The 22,975-nt window shown below is 39.9% G+C and overlaps 1 pseudogene; it reads left to right on the top strand.

The window, feature by feature from the left end:
- Positions 1-22,975, top strand: part of LOC140925084 (uncharacterized) — a 35,612-nt pseudogene that overhangs the window by 8,229 nt on the left and 4,408 nt on the right.

Genomic DNA, 22,975 nt, shown 5'->3' with positions numbered 1-22,975 from the left:
GAAACATCCCTTTATTTTAAAACACCCACACGACGGGAGCAGCCTTACTGGTCCACAATAGGCCATCACCTTCTATCTCAGACTGTATTTTCCTTCATCGTATTCTTGAAATAAAGCCAAACTAAGTATATCAAGCCTTTGATGGCGGCTTAATAGAGGTTACAACAATGGGAGAACTGTCATTAGGATGGGCAAAAGGTGGCTGCGGCTGCTTAATAGAGGTTGGCCACTTTAGACAGGAGAAGTCGTTACGTCACGTTGCCATGGTAACAAAATTGTCTGGATGACAACAAACCGAAAACGTCACTTAAAACGCGAATTCGCACAGCTTCAAACTTCATCGATCTTATTCAATTTCATTTAATTTGGCAAATGTTGGCGAAATTTTCTAGGGTTGAATCCAAAAGGACTGTATCTAAGTTTAGAAGAGGAAAAAGACAACTTTTGTGTTGTGTTCACCTACTCCATAAAGCGAAGGTGTGAAATTAGGAAGTTTCATGTCGCAGGGGTGCAACGATGGCATAGAAATGTACAAAATAGCGTGATGCACGTGCAAATTTGTTGTTTTTGTCAATAAAAAAACCTTTTACTTTTCTGCCATTCTCCTTCCGTGGCCGTCGTCGTTGGTTTTGTTGTCATCCAGAAATAGTGCTACCATGGTGACGTGAGGTGCCCGCTTAATGGAGGTTCAACTGTATTACTTGTTTAGTGCTCAGGAAGAACCTAAGATCAATGCAAGTGACTTTCGGTACTAAGGCAATAATGATTTACTATTTCCTTGTGATTTTCGTAGAATGAAAAGAAAGAAGCATTTATCATTTTAAAGAAAGGTGCAGAAGTCACAATGGTGGATGCTGGTTATGAGGTAAAAAGACTGTGTACTCAGGTGTAAGACTAAAAATTGTTTGTTTGTTTATTTATTTGTATATATTTGTATTTTTTTTTGAGCGGTTCTCAAAAAATGTTTGCATAATCAAATTACGCATGTTGTATGCGTCTTACCTATTAAAAAATCTGGAAGACAATTCAAGCCACTTTGCTAACCACGACGTAATTGGATAATTGGATGGGATAATCAGGTCCTTCGTAGTCTTCAAGTCAACACTCCTAGGCTGTGTTCACACTTTACCGGATAGTAGCTGTTGACCCACCCCGAAAATCGTACCGGATATAGGGCTTCTGTTCACACAGCAACGGTTGTGGAAGCGCGATTTCTGTGACGGAGCGATGCTGCACCGCGCCGATCTCTAAAATGGAAAGCCACATATCGGATAGGGGTTCACACTTTTTGTAGCGCCACGAAAAGCTATACGTCATAGTGTGAACAAAGCCTTACAGACTGTAAAAATGACGTCAAAGCGTTGCAAACCTTTGTAGCAGAAACCGCAAGTAGCGCACAAATGTTTTAACTGCAACAGTTGTAAAAGATGTTGAGAATAGAAAATTGTGATCAGTTCGTCTTTAAATTTTGGCATAGGCTCCGAAAATCGCGTGTAAAAGACAGCAAAAGGAAACATTGTGCTATTGACAATGGCTTTTGATCATGGAGCACGTGAGGGTTACACGTGCGTGTCGCTATTGACACAACGTTATTCACTCGTCGTACTCGTGAGACTCGGGCCCATGCAAGGCATGAGAGTTTTTTAAATATTCAAGAAGGCTAACAGTCTGTGACGCACATCACGGTCAATCACACTTAGTGTTGCAGGGGTTTATGGTACTGGTTATTGATAGAAAACAAATCTTTATAACAGCCGTGTGTTTTTATAGACAAAAAAAATTCCGTGGTCAAAGTTTTGTAGAGTTTTTACTGCAGGAAGCACTCTAGAAATATTTCTGGAATGGTATTGTGCTGCAGGGAGAAAGCCAATCAGGCGAGAGAAAACTAAACCACAAGCAGCGACCGTAATTAGTTTGCGATTTTGGCTTGTTCGCGTGCCCAGATCTTTGTTGTGATTGGTCACAACAAGACCGCGGCAAAACGTCTACGCGTGCGCCGGGTTGAGCATTTCCGGTCACTTTTCAGTCACGGTTTCCTGTCAAAGTCTCCCACGTTTACTTCGTGAGTGTAGCCTGCGTTTTGTTGGTCTTCTTCATGTTGTCATTCGGTTGTTTTGAAACTGCTTTTATGGATGACCAGGAAAAAATTAGTCGCTTAGATTCAGAAAAGGTATAATACGTTGTCTAATTTTGGCTAATTTCAGGAGTGTTTATCACAACACATACACACAAATTATTCCTGAGATATTTTAGTTGTTGGCGGTTTTCAGTAGTCTGCTACACAGCCGTTCTTTGGCCAATTGGGTCGTCACGCAACGCTCCTCCCCTCCGTAAGGACACAGAAAACGGCTGCTTAGCAGACTTGGTTTTCAGAGTTTGACAGTTATTTTCATCACCTTCTCTGAACTTAAATGAAAAAGTTACTAACTGCTAGTTCGACACCCACATTTGTTTCAGCCTCGCAAGTCCAGGAAAAGGTTAACTGTAAATAGAAGACATGTATTTAAATTGTCCTTCTCCGCCAAGGGATCATCAAATTCTCCATGTTACCTCTTTCAAGCACCTTCCAAAGGCGCCATGTATCGATGGTAGGTGTCAAACACAAACTTACTACATTACAGTAACGTCTCAAATTCACTCATACAATACCGGATCTTTCACGTCCGGAAAGTTCTACGGTTAAAAGCTCTAGAATAGAAATACAAAACAAAATATTCAAAAGAGTTCTTCGTAAATTGCTTTTTGTCATCTTAGATGAAAATGATTATAATCAAATCCCCGTGCTTATTAAAAAGTCAGTCTATGTAGATAGATACCATAAAGTTCCGAAAATAAGCCCCTCCATGTATAAGCCCCTCCGAATATAAGCCCTCCGAACCGGTAACGCAAATTAAATCGCCCCTCCAAATGTTAGCCCCCGGGGGCTTGTACTTGGAAAACTGGCCTCAAATACAAAGGGAAAATAAAGCAAAAACGGTAAATTTACTTCCAACTATAAGGCTAGCCCAATCGATTTTGAAACGCAAATTTCCCTCCGTACATAAGCCCCTCCGAATATGAGCCCTTCAAAAAAGGCCTTTGAAAAATATAAGCCTCGAGACTTATTTTCGGAATTGTATGGATACTTGTTAAATTTTTAATTTTTGCTTTTTCTTTTCTTTGTTATTCATCTTCACGAGTGACTCCTTGTCTCAGTGCATTGTTAAATAATTAATTGAGTACCTGAGTAAGTACTGAGTAGTTAATTAAATCACTGAACTTCTTTTTTTTCTTTTATTTATTTTAAGTTGCAATCTGCGAGGCTTTGTAAAGTGTAGTGTTTTTTGATGTTAGTTGTCTTTTCCCCACCACGACTAGCTTTCAAGCTATTTGAGGGGCAAGCTATTTAACTGTTGTTGTTGTTGTTGTTGTTGTTGTTGTAACGTTGTCTAGGAATGAAGACAATCCAGAAAATGAAAAATAGAGTAGGGAAGCGAAAATAACTATGCGGTAGGAAGTGGGTTGGTGTTGTTGGAGTTGGCGAGAAAGTGAAAAATCAAAGTCAAGCTTAATATATTCTTTCAGCATCAAATATGGAAAGCGAGCTACATGTTGTTTTAACGATATTCTTCAGGAAGCAAAGTCCAGCAGCGAAGTTGATATCAGCTTATTACATTTTTTTGCATTTGTTTCTATAGGATGAGCAAAATTGAAGAGGGCATTGATATCGCAGACAAACCACAGGTGTGTGACACAACGTGAGCTCTTTTACACTTACTAACTGGTCAGCGTTAATTTATGAACCTAAACTACATAAGAGTCAATTCTGACCCCTGATTAAAAACTTTGCTTCCCTGGGTGCCAGAGACTTTTCTAGCGCGGTTTCCGGTTTCTTTCAAGTCCTTATAGTGACGCCGAAGATCTGTCGGCCTTCGGCCAACACCGAAAATTCCCGCCGCACGCGAGAAAAACCTCTGGTACCCAGGGTAAAACTTTGCTGACTTTTTGTAGAAAATATTTGCTTACCATTTCCTTATTAACTAATCAATCTCAGCAGGCATTCGACTAATTGTTCTAATGAGATATAATTGTTAGGTAGGAAGATAACAACCGGGGAATCTATAAGTTAGTCGCCATCAGGTGTTCAAGATTTGTATGTTGTTTAGCTTGATCAAGGCGTTCAGATAATGTAGCCTGCGTCGCAGACACTGAGTTCTCTATCTGGGTCTCGAGTGACAAGTCCGGTTGCCACGCAGGCTAAGATAATCTGGACGGCGCAAAGTAAAGTGAGCAGGAAAAAACAACGAGGGGTGGGGCTAGGGAGAGAGGGTGAGGTCTGTTACCGTTATTTGATTGACAACGTTCAAGAACAAAAAAAATTTCAAAACTTACCAGCGTTCTATCTAGGATTTATCGTTTGGGGGAGAAGTCCTGAGTGGCCAAAGGCGAGAAGCTTCCGAGGGGGGTCTCCTGGAAATTTTTTGAAATGAAAATGCGCTGAGATGCAATCTGGTGCATTTTGAGACATAATTTTGAGAAATGTTATAGTGTGTGCACTGATCTCGTCACGTCTGGATGATTTTTCCGATATAATTACTCATATACTGTAATAATAACAATATTTTTGGGGGGAGAAGCTGGGCATTTTGGGGTGGAAGCTTCTACCCCTCAAATACCCTAGATAGAACCCTGCCTACGGTCGGATTACAAGCCGACAAGCAAACAAAGTGGGCGAAATGAGACTTCAGCTGAAAATAAATTACACAGGTGTACCATCCTCTCTCGTTCTCATTTCCCTTCTTCCCCTGTTTTTCCTCTGCTCTCCATTTTGCGCCATTCGCCAATGTGTAAACGCCTGGAACAGGCTACATATATATAGTGTTGTTCAGTGTTAACTTCTTGAAATGTTATTTGCTATACCGTGTTTACTGCACTTCATGATCAGTTATGTTCACTTTTTCTGTTCTTTTTATTTCATTACTGACTGGACTGACTTGTATTACGGCAGAATGAATCAGCAACAGGTATTTTTTCACGTCAAATGAAACTTTTTTTAATAGATTGTTATTGTACTATCATAGTTACTTTCGGCTTTCAGTCAGTAAATTTCTTGACAAACGGTGTTTCAATTTTGTACAAAATTGTAACCTTAGAAGTAGGTCGAGGGCGGGGGAGGGGAAGTTAGTTTAAAGCGCAGGGTTATGAAGGATAAGAAAGATTTTCTGTGGGATAGGGGGTGAGGAGGGATCAGGGAATTCTTGAATTCGATCTTGTCTAGGTATTTCACTTCATGGACACTCTAGGCCCTAGCGGTGGATAATGCAATAAAAGTGCTCCATTGTGTTAGTTTCTTTATTTTGCCTCAGTTGAAAGTAGTTCAACCGTAGATCATGTAGTCTCCCTCGCAGCGGTTTTTTGGATGGATGTCACGCAACGCTCCCCAAAGGGAGCGTTGCATGACATCCATCCAAAAAACGGCTGCGAGGGAGACTATAGATCATGTGGCAATAAATCTTCGAACATTGTGGTCATACTTGTCAGTTCCATCTCATTGCTAGTATCGCTGGGTTATATTTGTAGTATTAGTGGCGATCGCAGTGATAGGCTAAACTTTGATTTCTTTTCTTTCAAAACTATTGTTAACACTTGTAAACCACCTTCAGAATGGTAACGTGCCTTTAAGTTCAGTTGGTGTTGGCATGTTACTACACCGTAATAACTCGGTAGTAGTAAACGTTGCAGTGAAAGGTAATTAAATAACTTTTAAACTCTATTTTCTCTTAAATAAACTAAAATAACTTAACAAGACAGAGAGTCGAAATTTAACAGTTTGTTGTTATCTAAATTCAAGACTCGATAAGGAGATACTTCATTACATTGAATTATATACATAAAGTGGAACAGTTTCTGTCTCTGTTAATAATTAACGCTTTGATTCTTGATCTTGTTTTTAGTTGTTTCGGCTTTAACTTCAGCTCTAACCTATTTGAGAGGTTTTTCATTTAGTAAGTTATCAGTTCTTTTACGAGTAAAGGTCTCAAAGTCACTCTTTGTGTAATAGAAACAAACCATTATATTTTCAAATGCACAAGTTTTCGGTCAATCTTAATTCTAAGTGTACCCCTAAAGGTTCTATAAATGACTTGATTATTTGAAACTTATTCCATTAGTCCTTGACGAAGTCTGACAGGGGCGTAGCCGGCCAATAGACCTGTAGCCCCTGGCCTACAAAGTTTTGGTTTGACCACTCTAGCGCTTGTAATAAATTATGCGTTGTTGGGGGGAGCTAAAAAGCTTAAGAGCTCAAAGTGTTGGTGAGGTCAGTGCGTACTAGTCATGCGTGCAATTTTCACGATAGGTGGAAATGAAAGTCACCCAGGTTTACAACTAGTCGAAAAGTCGGCCACGCCCCTGTCTGATGTCTGATTCAGTTCGGCATTCGTATGTGGAAAGTGTCCTTGTGCATCCATGGACGTTGCAGTCTGAAATGTAGTTTGGAGCGAAAAGACGGATGATTTTTTAAACTATGAAATTTTCTACCTGGTTAATTTTTCTTGAATTTTGACATACACGTCTGAAATATACCTTTCAAACTGACCAAATATTGAAAAGTCGTAGCTTGATCCGCTTTACGGTAGAATGTTGATTTGAATTCAATAAGTTGCATATAATCGTTCAGTCAAATATATGATCTATGGGGGTATGCTCGCTTGACCGGATTTGGCTTTAAATTCAAATTGCACAGGTCCACCTTCTAACAAAATATCGCCTCATTTAAACTCTCTGAGTTTACTCTTTTCTAACCATTTAATTTTCTGGGTGCAGACATTTGTACCTTAAATCCTCAATTAGCGTCCAGAGAGCATTGTGATGGCATGAAAATAATCTTGCAAATAGCCTGCGTAGCTGGCGGAATTGTTTTTGCGCGCCTGAGAGTGTTGGTGGTCAGGCCGCCAAGCGAACACTGAGGGCGTGAGAAAATTCAAAGAGTCTACCCCCATTCTCCGCACAGCTTCGCAGCTCCTCTGCCAAAACTTTCCTCGCGCGAACGATCCCGCCGGCTATGCTGGCTATCTTGCAAATGACGAGCCAAACAGGGTCAAATAAAAACAACGCATTTTTTTTTTCGAGGCGAAGAGATTTTCTTTTTGAGTTAACCCGTGAAATGGGACAATTCGGGATTAGAGCTCAAGATACCACGAAGGAACCACTGCCGCTGGGCGTAATTCGATTACTTGCGATACTCAACTGCCGTTGTTTTATTTTTCACCAAGAATAAAAGTGCGGAGCTATTTTAAGACAGAGAAGTGCTTGTTTCAAATTTACATTTAAGCAAGGGCGCTTATTCCAGTGAGAACCGTTTATTTGAGGATGTAGGGTATGTCTAATCTAAAGATTTAACCAGTTAGGAAACTAAAAGCACTTAAAATATAAATGATTACCACTAATGGAGCACTTCAATACACACTCCTCAAATTTGTTTTTTTTAGATTGTACTTTATTATCTTCGTTCTTTTAGGATAGCGTAATTCACTATCATCTGCTTATTTTGGTTTGTAATGGCAGAGGTGTAAATGTGTTGGGTATAGAATTTATTTCATTTCTTTGTATAAAAAGACTCGTTTTAAACGTGAGAATTTTCATTTAGTGAGGACGAGTGCAATTGCATGTAGCATTGCTAGGAAAGAAACAGTCAAGTTGTCGTTTATTGGTGCATTTGAGTAGAAAATGTTTAACAGACAAATGAGAGGAAAACGTCTCAACTTGACCCTTCGTTCTGTAGCGTGGTTGAAGAGCTTTCCGATTCGTGGAGTGATTTATTCTGGATTAGATGGTACAGTCCCCGCTTTACGGACACTCGCCAAATACGCCTCATTATTACGGACAATTTGCTGGGGAAAGAAAGCCCAAAATTTTTTCTCTAAATTCAACCCGCTTAATACGGACACTTTCTATCCCCCTCTCAGAGTCCGTATTAATGGGGTATGACTGTACACACCCGCCCTCCCTTTTGCATCCCTGTCATTACCAAGATGATATTTTAAATCGCTGCATGATTTGTTTCGTAGTTCAGGTGATTACATTGAAATGATGAATGTATGAGTTTCACATATTTGAACTGCGGGATGAAGAAATATATGCAGCGAAGACCATCACCGTCAAATACGCAACTTATGTCAGTGAAGCGTTCTAGGCAACTTTGCTAACAAGCCAGCTGGAAATGGTCATTGCGTTGGTTCATAAGAGACCCGGAAAAGATCATTCAAGATGAAATGATGAATGGTCGTTTTTATACTAGAGGACGCCTTATCCGTCTGGATGAACTTGGGCAAACATTTGTAGTTCGTCTGGTTATGCGTCTGAAGTATAAAGACGGGTACAAGACGTATTATGCGTGTGGACGAACTTTCCTTCGAAATACGTCTTGAACGACGCACTACGCAGGGTAGTTCGTTTGTTCGCATAATGTGTCTTTTTCCCGTCTTCATACTAAAGACGCATAACTAGACGAACTACAAAATGTTTGATCAAGGTCGTCCAGACGGATAATGTGTCGTCAGTGTAAAAACGGCCAATATATGAATTACATATATTTGAAATGCGGGATGAAGAAATATCAACCATATCGCAGAGATAGGGCGGGGTTCAAATTCCGTCAAGCCTGAAAATTTTCGGGCTTACTTTTCTGAGCAACATAAGTTGCGTATTTAACTGTGATGATCATCTTCTCTACGTTTATGTGATTGTGCTGTTTTTTGTTCTCCGTTTTTTTTTTTACTTCATGCTTTAGTCATGGCGGTGTTACTATCTCTTTTTCAGACAAGAGACTGAAAGAAGCCAAACTCCTATCCATGGAGCAGCGTAGATACCATGTGGTTCCCGAAATGTAAGTTTTTTACAGGAAGTGAGAACCTCTGAGAACACATAATGCGCACTCCTTTCCTTGCCTCCAAACTTTCCTTGCTTGCAAAGTACTTAAAGTTAAGGTGACTCGACCCAGTTTTTTGGGGGGGGTACCACCCTACTTTGAAGCTCTCTGGTATCCCCACCTTTACTTTTATCGTAAGTCTAACACATAGAATGGATAACATATAGATCAATCTACAATATAACATAAAATTTTTGGCGATCGGAGTAAATGTCACGTGGTTATAATGCCACGCCCCTTTGAGGTCTGACTCGAAAATCTGCTGTTGCCGGCATTTTTTCGTGAAAATCTCTCGGCTACACATAGTGCGCATTAGTGCCTTGCGCTGAACAGAGTTTCACCAAAATCGCAAAGACCCAATTCGAGAAATTCAGCGGTTTCCAAATTTAGGTCATAATTTATGCGAAAATGATAAGCAAACTTTGCACGGATTATATCTAATAAACTATGAGATTCATCTCTTTATTTTGGGCATCGTTATAAGAGATGGGTCCTTGCAAGTGAGCAAAACGCTTTAGGGCCTTGTAAATGCGCGCGATTTCAAGAAAAGCAAACATATAGAAATTATAGTTTTCGCTATTTGTTGACGTTTGTCAGCGTTTAAGAGTCCTTCTCACGAAAAAAGCATTTTCTTAAAAATTCGTAGTTTTTTTTCCTTCAAATTTTTTCAGGGCCACAATTGATTAACTAACTACCCGGACTCTGAATTTCATGGTCATTGAAAAACTGTGACATTATCTTCTATAAGCCCAAACTTGAGTAAACATTGAAGATTTTTAGCGTTTGGCTGAGTTTGTGCTTTGGGAGTTGTCTATTGTTTCTAGTCTGTCATTATACAGCATTCTTGTTCAGCACGCGTGCAAAGACCGCGCTTGGCTGACTTCCCGAATGCTCACCGAGATATAATAATTTTGGTACAGTGAGACAGGCCATCGCGTGATACATAGAGGTTTAACTCACAATTTTTAATCAATTCTCGTGCTTCTTGTGCCTTTGCAAAAAGATCAAGAAGTGCTACATACTAAATCTACTTACTATTAAAAAAATATCATTTTTTCATAGGTTTAATGCAAGCCAATAATTAAACCAAGTCGTGACGGGAATATCTCGGTGAGCATTCGGAAGTCAGCCAAGCGTGGTCATTGCACGCGTGCTGAACAAGAATGCTGTATAATGACAGACTAGAAACAATAGACAACTCCCAAAGCACTAACTCAGCCAAAACGCTAAAAATCTTCAATGTTTACTCAAGTTTGGGCTTATAGAAGACAATGTCACAGTTTTTCAATGACCATGAAATTCAGAGTCCGGGTAGTTAGTTAATCAATTGTGGCCCTGAAAAAATTTGAAGGAAAAAAAACTACGAATTTTTAAGAAAATACTTTTTTCGTGAGAAGGACTCTTAAACGCTGACAAACGTCAACAAATAGCGAAAACTATAATTTCTATATGTTTGCTTTTCTTGAAATCGCGCGCATTTACAAGGCCGTAAAGCGTTTTGCTGACTTGCAAGGACCCATCTGTTATAACGATACCCAAAATAAAGAGATGAATCTCATAGTTTATTAGATATAATCCGTGTAAAGTTTGCTTATCATTTTCGCATAAATTATGACCTAAATTTGGAAACCGCTGAATTTCTCGAATTGGGTCTTTGCGATTTTGGTGAAACTCTGTTCAGCGCAAGGCACTAATGCGCACTATGTGTAGCCGAGAGATTTTCACGAAAAAATGCCGGCAACAGCAGATTTTCGAGTCAGACCTCAAAGGGGCGTGGCATTATAACCACGTGACATTTACTCCGATCGCCAAAAATTTTATGTTATATTGTAGATTGATCTATATGTTATCCATTCTATGTGTTAGACTTACGATAAAAGTAAAGGTGGGGATACCAGAGAGCTTCAAAGTAGGGTGGTACCCCCCAAAAAAACTGGGTCGAGTCACCTTAAATAAACCGCGTACACAGTTAACAAGTTCCCTTTTGATGCAGCATCGCAGCTGCGATTTCACAGTGTTTTCACCAGACGGTGTGCCACTGTTTACTCGCGCACGCGCTTCCGTTTAACGTCCATATGACAACTGCGTACTTTAACGGCTTTATATACACTAAAGACGGGTCAGTCACGCGCCCGAAATGCCTGCTCATGCCACTTTTTGGTATTTTGTTACAATATCATACTATAAGTTAAATTCTACACGACCTTTGGCTTAGTGGTTACATGTAACGTCCGAAATCTCGAAAACAACGGGCAATACAGTGGCCAACGCGCGGAGCTCGAGACGTGGGTCTTTAACTAGAGACGACCTTTAGATTCTACGACGAGTACGAGATTTTCTCAATAGTAAGTAGTGCTCGCGCGTGAGGCAGCGTCATTTTGGCGGGAAAACGTGGTAGCCGTTGTCGTGGTAGCCGTGATAGCCGTCGTCGTTGTGGCGGAAACGAGTTATCAAATGTTAGAAGTTTTAGCATTTGCAATCGGGAGAGGTCTTAACCTCCTTCAATAACGATAACATTGCTTACTTCTCTAGTGAAAAAAGGTACAATGAAGACTTCCAGAGTGTATATTTTTTGACAATACGCGAAAAACTTTATATCAAATCTCGTACTCGTAGTCGTTCTCGTCCCCGAATCTTAAGGTCTCTAATAACTCAGTTCACGTAAGTGTAGCAGTCAACAGCTGTCTTTCTACTCAGTGGGATTCATCGTCACTGCACAAGGCGTGGCTTACAGTGGGAGACAGCTGATATTTCTTCCACCTTAACAGGAGGACGAAATGCTTAACTGCCCCTTTCTAGGCTTGTTGAAGCCACAGACTGGAGATGAACAAATGTTCATAGCTGACTGAAAGCGCATACTTACAAATGATGTTGTTATTGTACCTTGTGGTTGAAAAGGTGCATCATTTGCGTGCATCATACAAGTTTTTTAGTCACACAAAATAAAGACCAGTATTCATACTTGGTTCCGAGACTTGGGGAATTAAAACGGGTTACCTTGTATTTCAGAGAAAAGCACTGAATACATTTCCTATATTTTTCTCAAAGCCTCTGAACCAAGTATGAATTACGAATTGTAATGTATTGACTTTGCTGAATTTTTTTTCAGGGGTTTTCATTATTCAAGAGATGATGTTGACTCCGGAATGGAAGGTATTTACTACACACAAGTCGAATGTTTGTACATTTAAATTTGGTGAGGTCTTAAATAGAGTTGTTAATATTTCTGCAGGAGACGTGGAAGAAGCTTACGATGCGTCCAAGAAAATTCCAGCAAATCCTCATCTGGACAGTTTGAAGGTCAGGAAACTGTTGTTAACTCAAATTTAGCGGCCTTTTCTTTCCAACTGTTCACTGCTTACAGCCTAAGCACTGACAGAAACGTTATACAAAGTAGAAACGTATGAGTAGCGACACTGGAAAATATTATTGAGTAGATTGTATGTCACATGGTTGTACTAACCCTGAACAAAGCATAAACAGCTGACACGTGAGCACAGAATCTTCAGTCCTATAGCTGTCATCCACCTCATCCAGAGTCTGGGCGTGGACTTTCTTGCATTGTTTTGTGGCATTCCTTCTCAATACAGTCGACTCGGACACCTATATAAGACGGACACCTCTTTAAAACGGACACCTATAGATGGTCCCTGCCTTTCTTTACTCCCTTAATTTGACTCGCTATAAGACGGACACTGAGTGGCGGTCCCAAAGTTGTCCATCTCAGAGAGAGTCGACCCTTAAGGTGATGTTACATGGGACGATTCGTAACTACGATTTTTAGCGCAACACAGCGTTGCAGTGTCGGAACAATGTTCTAGCTATTCGAATCAGTGTCGCAACACTGATGTTGCAACACCGTGTTGCGCTAAAAATCGTCTTTGCGAATCGTCTCGTGTAACATCACCTTAAAAGGTGAGAGCAGCGCGTATCTTTACTATCTTCAAACATCCTCAAATTGTATTCGTTATAGTATGTATCTCGATTTTTTCTGGGAGTGCAATTATGTATTTAATTGTATGTTTACTTCTTAATGGTAGAAACGTCTGCGGGAAATGGAGGACCTTGTAGTACAATTGAAAAAGGAAGAAGAGGCTTTTTTAGGCCCAAATGATTCGAAAAGTAAGTTTTTCCTTTCATGCAAAATGCAGACTACATCGTATCTTAGTTATGTTAACAGCTGTCAATGGATCTTAACTGATCGTTCTTTAGTTACTTTCATTCATCTTTTTGACAGTATTCCCACTTCTAAAATCAACGCCCTTTCGAGTTCAAACGTTTCAGACTTGTTTCAACTCGAAGCCGTTAATCTGTCTGCTGCGTTTTCAGAAAATAGAAGTACAAGCTAGATAGATGTGAGGTCATGGTATGAGCTTCAGATGATGCCATTCTGCTTAAAGACGATGTTTCATTTTTTTTCTCTTGTTTTCAGTGATAAAAAGATGCGAGTTTAAGTCAACAACAAGCACAGACTACTTCTTGGTACCAGGTCACCCGCGCTCGTTTATCCCTAAAGGAACTGAACTGACGATACTCGGGCAAATGCCAAACGGTCGCTGGCGATGCTTTGTTGAGCTGCCAAAAAACAAGTTTACGGTTCTCACAAATGGAAATCACTGGGAAACATCTTCTGAAGTTGAGAGTATTTCATCGTTTGACATCAGCGAGGAAGGCGCGATTCTTAACTCGAGCTCAAAAACTGAAACTTTTATAGGAAGTGTGCCAAGTAGTCTGCTCGTTGAACTGAGTCTTCCCTCAGTTTCTAAACTAAAATATGAAGACGGGACGCCCATTGCCTCCCCAGGGGAAACCCCACAATTATCCCCCTTCCCCTCCCCTCCTCATTCGCCCTATTCCAGGCACAAAAACAACAGAGATTCCTTGCCGAATAATAAACGAAGTTCTTTACGTCGATCTATCGCGAGTGAAAATCTAAGTGAACAGGACATCTGGGAGCAGTTTTGCATACCCTCCCCTCCCTCGTCGCCTGCTACGTCGCGGTCGACCACTCCGTCGCTCTCGCGCTCAAATTCATCTGGAGCATCATTGGAGAATATTGATTTTGATCATACAACTGAACATGAGAAAAGATATGCGGACGCAAGTAAGGGAAATGAGCAAATGGAAAGCGAAAATATGGGAAGTGAAGAAATAAGAAATAAAGATTACTCTCAAGTTGCTCTTAGGCGAAGAAAAGAAGACAGTGCAGGAAGAACTACTTTGAATGTGAAAAGTCATAGAGAAGCGATTCTTATGAATGATGATGTGCCAGAAACGTACATTGGTAGTGATTCGGAAGATGATAGGATGGTTACAGTTATAGATGAAGTTCCACCGCATGAGGCTGAAGAAGCTTTGAGAGCGGAGAAAGAAACTGTTAAAATGCGCGTAAAGAAGAACACACCACAGCGTGAGTTTGGTGAGTCAAGATCCAGTGTTTTGGAAGAAAATACGCACGGAAATGTTCCGATTTCATCCAGTTGTACGTAATGCTTATTGTCAGCCATTCAGCCTTTAATGAGGCTGTGTCGCGGCTGTCAAGCTCACTTTGTTATTATTGTTAGGGAGTTTAAGCAGCGACGTTTTTGAGCGACACGTCAACCGGAAGTGAGCCTTTTTGTCTTTTTAAATGCCTTGACGTTACCATATTTGTTTTGCTAAGTGTCTTTACTCTTATAGAGACGATTTGCCCTAAAATTTGTTCAAAGTCGTGGTTCAAGAGTGCAAAAAGTCCACTTCCGGTCGACTTGCATCGCTCACAAACGTCGCTGCTCAAACTCCCTATTAACCCTTTAAGTCCCAATAGTGACCAACATCAATTTTCTCCTAACAATATCCATACAATGTCAAGAGATTAGGTTATGAGAATTAACAAAATGATCACCTAAGGGAAAATGCTTTGATCTTTTATCAAATTCTTTCAATCCATTCATGAAAGAAATGCATAGAGATCAGTTTGGAGAATTTGTATGTGGATATTGGGGCTTAAAGGGTTAATATTATTGTCAGAGACACACCCTTATTCGCAATGGAGTTTAACGTTAGCAAAGAAATTGCTTGCAAATGGCAAGTTCACTTCTTTATGTTAAACACTAGACAGTGTCTCCCATGCATTCCGTTCAAGACAGAAAGAATGAACTTTGAAAAACTGTTACGCTAACAAGTTTTCAAAAATCCGTTTCAGTCTTCTTGAGGTTTGTACATCCGTGCCTCCTTTGTATTTGCTGTGCTACTTGCACCTTTTTAAAATGTTTTGAGCCATAATTTTTATGTTTCACTCGGATCAATATAGGTTTCTGAGAAACTGCCCACCTACCCCTCCCCTAAACCATGCAACATTTTACCCTAAATGAAAAGTAAGAGTTAATAGCTTATAGGAGGGGTAGGTGGGCAGTTTCCCAGAAAACCTAAATTGATACTTTCACTCAATTTGGTGACGTTTCCCACTCTTTGAATTTTGATATATTTCGTGGCAAAGCGCGTTTAAGCTCATGACGAATCTTTATAGCCAACAACATCACGGCTTAACTGAAAGACGACCAATAACATCGCGACTTAACTGACTTATCAGGTCAATAAACAGAGTTTAATGCCATCAACAGACGTGATACAACTCACTTTGACTCTGAAGATGACTACCGCACTAGTTGTCGAAACGTCAGTCACTGTCAACAACAAGAGTTCACCGAGACGATCATACTCAACCTACTAATGAAATGACTCCTGGATTCAAACCTTTCATAACATGTAGATTGTCCTTATTTTGCAGACGCTGAGTCACCAGGTGGAGTGCGGCCAAACTATGCTTTCCTGGTGACCAAAAAATTAAGGCAACGAGGAATAAGCTTAATCGTGGGATCGTCAAGTTCAGGTGGGAACACTTTGCGGGCGTTTCCTCCAACCCCCCCCCACTCCCCCCCACTCCATTCATTGATTTGATTTGATTCATTTATTCATTTAATTGGTTGACTGTCACTACAGAAGGAAGGAGGCAAGAATCGCGCATTATTTCATGCGGAGTCGGTAGCCTATTGGTAGTGTCAAACAATTCATAGATACCAGTTGTTTGATCGAGGGAGCTCCAACATAGGTTATTTGTTCACCACAATAAGATTGAAAATTAGCTGACGTTTCTATCGTTACGACAGTTTTGTTTGAGGAAGGCTTAAGTTGGGCGTTAGAGGCGATGTAGCGACGTTTCACTGGGCTTGAAGAGATGATCAAAGAATCTTTGTCTGCCCAGGCAATATAATCATAGCACTAGTTTTTTTTTTCCTAATGAGATCGTTCTTATAGGGGCCATGTTGCGTGAATATTGCTGTTCAAGGCCAATTCTGCGCTAAAGTCATTACTTAAGTGTTTACCCATACACAAAATGGGCCTTTAGAGTTACGAAGAAGATATCTGACAAATTTTATCACGGAGCACTAACCATGATATTTTTGTGGGGGTTTGCAGGCATCACATTAAAACTTGAAAAAGTTGGCTCAACTTTTTCAAGTTTGAATCCATGTCCATCCTTGCCATCTGTTGCAACAGGCGACAGAAAATAGTTTGAGTGCCTTAATATAGTCTTAAATAACAAAACTGGACCATTATTTTTGGAATTCAATTGATGCGAAAAAAAGTGTTAGCTTTTTAGAAATACAAGGTGTAGCCTCTTGATGCAATCAACCGGCATAACAAAACAAGGTTCTTGCTCCTAGTTGTAGTTTTAGACCGAAAAGAGAAGGGTAAATGCTTTTGATAGAAGAATTATATTGATACAGAGTAAATGTTTCATGTGAAAAGGAAACTTCGCTTACTGTCTTTGGCCTTTTTTTTCTGGTTTCCGTAATTAGCAAAACAGAATATGAAAAAGTTCCACTTGACAGCTAAATCAATAAACGGAGGCCGATCTTGTTATCAAGACGTCATGTTTTGAGTGGCTATATTTAAAGCTGCATGTATTAACCTCCTCCGTCGCTACAATCGTATAAAGTATTTCCGCTTCCAAATTCTGGATTCCCTTATTTTGAGCAATTCTGTTGCTAAAAACAATAAGCATTTTACATCTCAATTTAAATCCCTCCACTTTTGTTCTGAAATTCATCGTAAGGGTAGGCCACTAATATAATTTTAAACTTAATAATTGTCGTAAATAAATTATTTTTATCTAATCCTCACTTGACTTATATTCTGTCCACAGAAGAAGAAGATGACGGTGATACAGGTAAAAGATAATTAATTTACAATTTGCTTAATTGTAAGAAAAACAAGTAGTATAATCCTTCACTCGCCGGTGGCGCTGTCCTTTTTGTCGTTTACGTTTCTGGTTGCATGAATGACAGGTAACCTTCATTTCTGACAATAAAAGTTTGGGTTTAGTAAGTTCAGAAAGGCACTACAATCAAACCCCACTCTACGGACACTTGCTTAATACAGTTTGCTTCGTCTTTGGGGGAAGAAAGCCCCTTACATTTTCTCTAAATTCAACCCGATTAATACGGACACTTTCTACGGCCTCATCAGTGTCCGTAGAAATGGGGTTTGACTCCACTTTGACTCGATAATAGTTAAAGTTATCTATATAGTACTGTAGTCCGGCTAACCTCCCGTAGGCGACCCTCAAAAAAAGGAAGATTTAGTGGTCGCTCACGGGAGATGTTCGCTGAAGAGAGTCGAACCAGAAAGGGTCTCGTTCGAGAAGACATCTTTTGAAGGGAATTTACCGCTTGCAATTTTGAAGTTACGATATTTGTAGTTCCATGTTGTCACTTTTCGAACAGACCTTGCGTTAAGTGGTCGCTTATAAGAGGTTTAAAAACAGTTAGAAAACCTTCATCGCCCAAAAGTAGTCGCGATTGCTTACTTAAGGCGGTCTCCAACTATAGGGCTTCGACTGGCAAAATCTTGTTGCTCACGGGAGGTGGTCGCACATGGAGTTCGGAAGTAGTTTTAACTATTAGTTTCTTGCTAACAACAACTTTTGGTCAAATTATGATGGGGCTTTGACTGCGAAAACTTTTGTGGTTACGAGAGATGGTAGCACATGGTGTTCAGAAGTAGTTACTAATACTTAGTTGATAGCAATAACCCTTTGTCAAATTATGTTTGTTGTTGTTGTCGTTGTTGTTGTTGTTGTTGTTGTTGTTAAGTGTCCCAGTTGGGAGGTCGTTTAAGACCAGCCAGTAGTTTCGACGCTTTCTAAATAAAGTTAATTGTTGATCAATAGGTCCAGGATATTCCTCAAAGCTGTCGCTAAGGTGAGCGGGTTGCTTCTGTAGGACTAAAAAAACACTGTTTCGCGCATTCAGTATTATCACAATGTTTATCAAAATGGTTTAACTGGTTTCTAGAAGAGACAGCATCATGTTATTTCAATTATCTGTGGGTTTTGTCCTTACTGCGAGAGATTTTTCTCCGGGATTTGCAGTTTTCTCTCCTCACTACCTAACACTTCCAAAGTTCCCGTTCTATCGTGTACGAACTCTCGTGATTTCTTTGGGGTTAATTCGGTACATTTTTAATGTCTTTGGGTCAATCTATTTGTTTGTCGTTATGTAGTGGTTGGCTAAGGAGAGAATATCTTGTGAGTGGTTACAAAACAAACGCTTCCCAATTCCAGTTCTTCCTGGAACGCAGGAACTCACGCTAAGTGAGGTCCTTAGGGCTTTAGATATTTTTGGAGGAGTAAACAATGTAAACTTTTATTGTTTGTACGTCTGTCTATTTGATTACCGTGATTTCGTGATTACCTGAAGAAGGGATGTTCCTTGAGAATGGTTAGATCACGCTGGGAGATTCTCTTTTTTCCCCTTTTTTTAAATAATTAATCTATTTTTCTCTAGGGAACAGCAATCTCACTAGGAAACAATGTTCCTAGGCATTGTCAAGTTGCGGGTTAAATTACATTTTTCTTATCTTTCGTTTCAGACGTTTGGATGCAGAATTTACGCGTTATGAAAAAGAAGAGGCTGAGGGAGGTATGAATTTTATTTCTTCTTGTTTACTTCGGCCACGTATCAACATGTGCAGTGTCTTGTACACCCATTGTTTATGTACGTAAGAGAGTTCGGATCAATTTAGGTTTTTAGGCAACTTCCCAACAACCCCTCCCCTAAGCCAACATTTTGCCCAAAGTGAGAAGTAAGTGTTAATGTTGGCTTAGGGGAGGGGTAGGTGGACAGTTACTCAAAAACCTAAATTGATCCGGATATCCGGACGTCATATGACATCAGGATAATTAGCAATTTGGGCCTCGCGGTGGACAACGCCTTCTGAGATCTGAATAGTTCATCAGATTATACGAAAGCCGGAATCAATCATGAATTGTTTTATTATTCATTCAAAAGAATTCAAACGAAAACGTGCTTACATCGATTGACCTAAAGTTCCTGTTTTCGTTTGTCTGGTCCTTAGCCAATATTGATATTCAGGATTTTGTAGTCTATCCTATATTCTGCAAATAGCAGTTATTATCCTTCATCCTGCTGTTCTTGTTATGTTTTTAGGCCCCAGTTTGGCGATTTCTTGTTCGTAAAACGCGTGCAATTTTCCGTCATTTTTTCTTGCTCTACCAAAACAGCTGAGCTAACGCAACCTCGTCTCCAGGGCTTTTTAGCTCATGGATGACGTAGTCATGCCATGGGCTTTTGGAGGCACTCGAATGGCACTCGATCACTCACTCACTCACTCACTCACTCACTCACTCACTCACTCACTCACTCACTCACTCACTCACTCACTCACTCACTCACTCACTCACTCACTCACTCACTCACTCACTCACTCACTCACTCACTCACTCACTCACTCACTCACTCACTCACTCACTCACTCACTCACTCACTCACTCACTCACTCACTCACTCACTCACTCACTCACTCACTCACTCACTCACTCACTCACTCACTCACTCACTCACTCACTCACTCACTCACTCACTCACTCACTCACTCACTCACTCACTCACTCACTCACTCACTCACTCACTCACTCACTCACTCACTCACTCACTCACTCACTCACTCACTCACTCACTCACTCACTCACTCACTCACTCACTCACTCACTCACTCACTCACTCACTCACTCACTCACTCACTCACTCACTCACTCACTCACTCACTCACTCACTCACTCACTCACTCACTCACTCACTCACTTTTGTTCCAAGTGCCTTTTACACATATGTTTGGAATATTCTAGAGGGTACTACTAAGGCGAATTTTTTCCCGACACATCAATTATAGAGATGGGTTTTGTATAAATGGAAAGATTCTAAAGAACACTGATAATATCATCCGCAAGAAATGGACTTAGAATTGTTAAAAGGACATTGAAATAATTGAGCGTGGTTCATTGTTGCATATTTGGACGAATTGTGCACATTTGTTCCCGATATTATACTTGACATGGAGAAGATGCGATCAACAGGAGTGTGAAAGAGCTATTGCAGCCTGACGATGGGATTTCGTTAAGCGAAAAGCGAATAAGCCAAAGAGCCTTATAATCAATACAAAAAAAAGGTCCTCGAATTGTTAAAGCGACATTGAGGAGTATCTATTGTGGTTTATTCAGTTATTTGGACGAATCCGTTCGACCATTTGTCTACGTATGCAAACAGGGAATGAATTAATGTTGTGTGAACTAGAATCACAGGTTTTTGAACCAACAAGCGTTACGCTATTTTGCTTGAATTCTTAGGTGATCTTTGCCTTAAAGTAAGCTTTTGTTTGTCGGTGATTCCATTTAGCAGGGCTATTAATGTAATTTCTACAAGAAATGCTGCGCTGGTATAAACAAGTGTCTAGAACATTCAAGTGGAGAAAGGCAATCGGATACTTCGACTGCGTTTAAATTACTTGGCTAGGTCAGAGCACGTACTGCTTTTTTAGGTCGTGTTTATCAAAAGCGTGTTCTAAAGCAGTTCAATTTAGCCATAAACGCCTGTATTCTGTATTTAATATAGCTCGTACTACACATACTAACCGTTTCGAACTCTTTGTGAACAGCATATGGAAACATTTATTTAAAAGCATCGCACTTTTAGGAAACCGTCGAGGTCCATTAAAATATTGTTTAAAACCACGGTTTAAATAAAACTTGTGCTTATGTAAAACTTGGCTATTTTACAAGAAAGTGCATTGTCGTTCGGAAAGTGTTTGACAGTCACATGAGAACGCAAATTATTTTACAACTAAAAAGCGTTAATAATTGCTTTTAAAGGTGATCTTTGCTTTGTAAGTAGAAATGCTGCGCTGATAAAAAGTTTCTACAATATTCGGGTGCACATGCAATCGGATACTTCGATCGAGTCACGCTGTATTTTCGTAAGTCCGTACACAATGAACCGTTCAAAAAGATTTATATGTTTTTCTTTGATTATTGAACTGTCTTTTCGACACTAATTCAATTCATCCATGAGCTCGCTCCTAGGAGCCTTTGATTGATTGCCGTGCCTTTTTCTGCAGTTATCCTGCACCATTGACGTCATTTTACAGGATATCGCAAACGTCTTCAAAATTTGGTCAACGCTAGCAGTAGCTGGTTTTGAAGGGAGATTTGAGCCAATCAGAAACGGCGAAATATTTTGAATGAATAATACTGAAATTTTTATTTGCCACTTAAAAAGTGTGAAAAGTTTTTCGGGTGCGTCCCAGTTACATACAAATTGTCAAATATTTACGGCAGTCGACAGTAACTTTTCAGGCTCCATCTACTCATAGCTTGTAGTACTCTCGTGTTGTTGTTATGTATGCGTCTAGGGAGGGTAAGATGCGTTCTGGTGCAAGATATTACAGATTATATTACTGCAGTGAAATAAGTACTTGAAGCAATATGCTCTTGAGCTCCCCGCAAGAAATTCCCTTGAATCAGTACGGTCTTTGAAACTAAATAAGTGTTTTCCTATTCACTTTTTCCTTCAATTTTAGGAGTGCGGTCACATTCTGCGTTTGTTCCGATGAAACGAGCTGCAATAACCTTGAGCACAAGGTTTGTTCATTTATTGAACTGCGTCATTTATCTTACTTGAATTTAGGGCGGTTTTTTTTTTTTTGGAGTTGTTATTTTATCTCTGTAAGATTTTTTAGGTTTGACTGTGTGTAACATACGAGACGCGTAAGATTAATAAGTTATGCCTTGTTTAGAATCATAGCAAAAACTGCGCAGTAAACCTGCTTTGCTTAGTTGTTGTTGTTACTGTTGATAAATGATTTTCTTCTTTAAATATTATTTTGTTTGTTCACACTTTGTACTAATCGTGTTATGTTTTCTACCTAGCACCCAAGAATTTAATCCTCGCTCGTCGACCACTGACGAACTTCTCCGAGATTACTCGTCACCAGCGGACAAACTTCCCTCGTTCCCTCCTAACACGTGCACAACGATAGAAAGGCTTGGCGCCTGGAGGTTAGTACACATCACGTGCACCTCACGTCTTTGAGACAGCGGTAGTGACACGGTCTTAAATATATATTCCAAGACACTATATTTCCGACAAAGGACTGGATCCTTGTATTTTTGACTCTGAAATATTTTTGACTCTCCTTATTTCCTTTTTACTCTGCAGTTCTAGATGAGAACCTGTTTTTAGGTTCTTGTCAAAAACACGTGACAGCGTGTCTTGAAAGTTTAATAAGTGGACCTTATTTCATGAGCGTGGCACGTCATAGTCTCGATGGACAAACCTTTGGCCTTAGACTCTCTTTTTGAATTGGAATTTGGAAACATCTGTATTTATGCAGGGAGTAAACTCGAAGAATAGGACCTTGAATAGGGACTTGCTTCTTAAATGCTATGAAAGATCCAAGTTTAAATAGTTTTGAAATAACTTGCAGCAAAACTCTTAAGTTAAGGAAACAAATAAGCCACTTCTGAGTTCCAAAACCCCTCACTTTCAAAGTGAGGCCATGTGCACAACCTTTCTTGTGAAAAACCATATCAAAGGCTGAGCACTTAACCTCGTTTTGATACAGAGGCTTGATACAGAGGCCTGAACCATACCCACATTCTTAAGATTTTAATTTTAAAGCATAGTTTACGTTAAGAAGCACATCCGGGAAAGAGAACCACTAACAAAC

Source organism: Porites lutea, chromosome 14 (assembly GCF_958299795.1).
Source record: "Porites lutea chromosome 14, jaPorLute2.1, whole genome shotgun sequence".
Classification (NCBI taxonomy): domain Eukaryota; kingdom Metazoa; phylum Cnidaria; class Anthozoa; order Scleractinia; family Poritidae; genus Porites; species Porites lutea.
The sequence above is the reverse complement of the archived record's forward strand: the minus strand, read 5'-3'. Positions and strand labels throughout refer to the sequence as shown.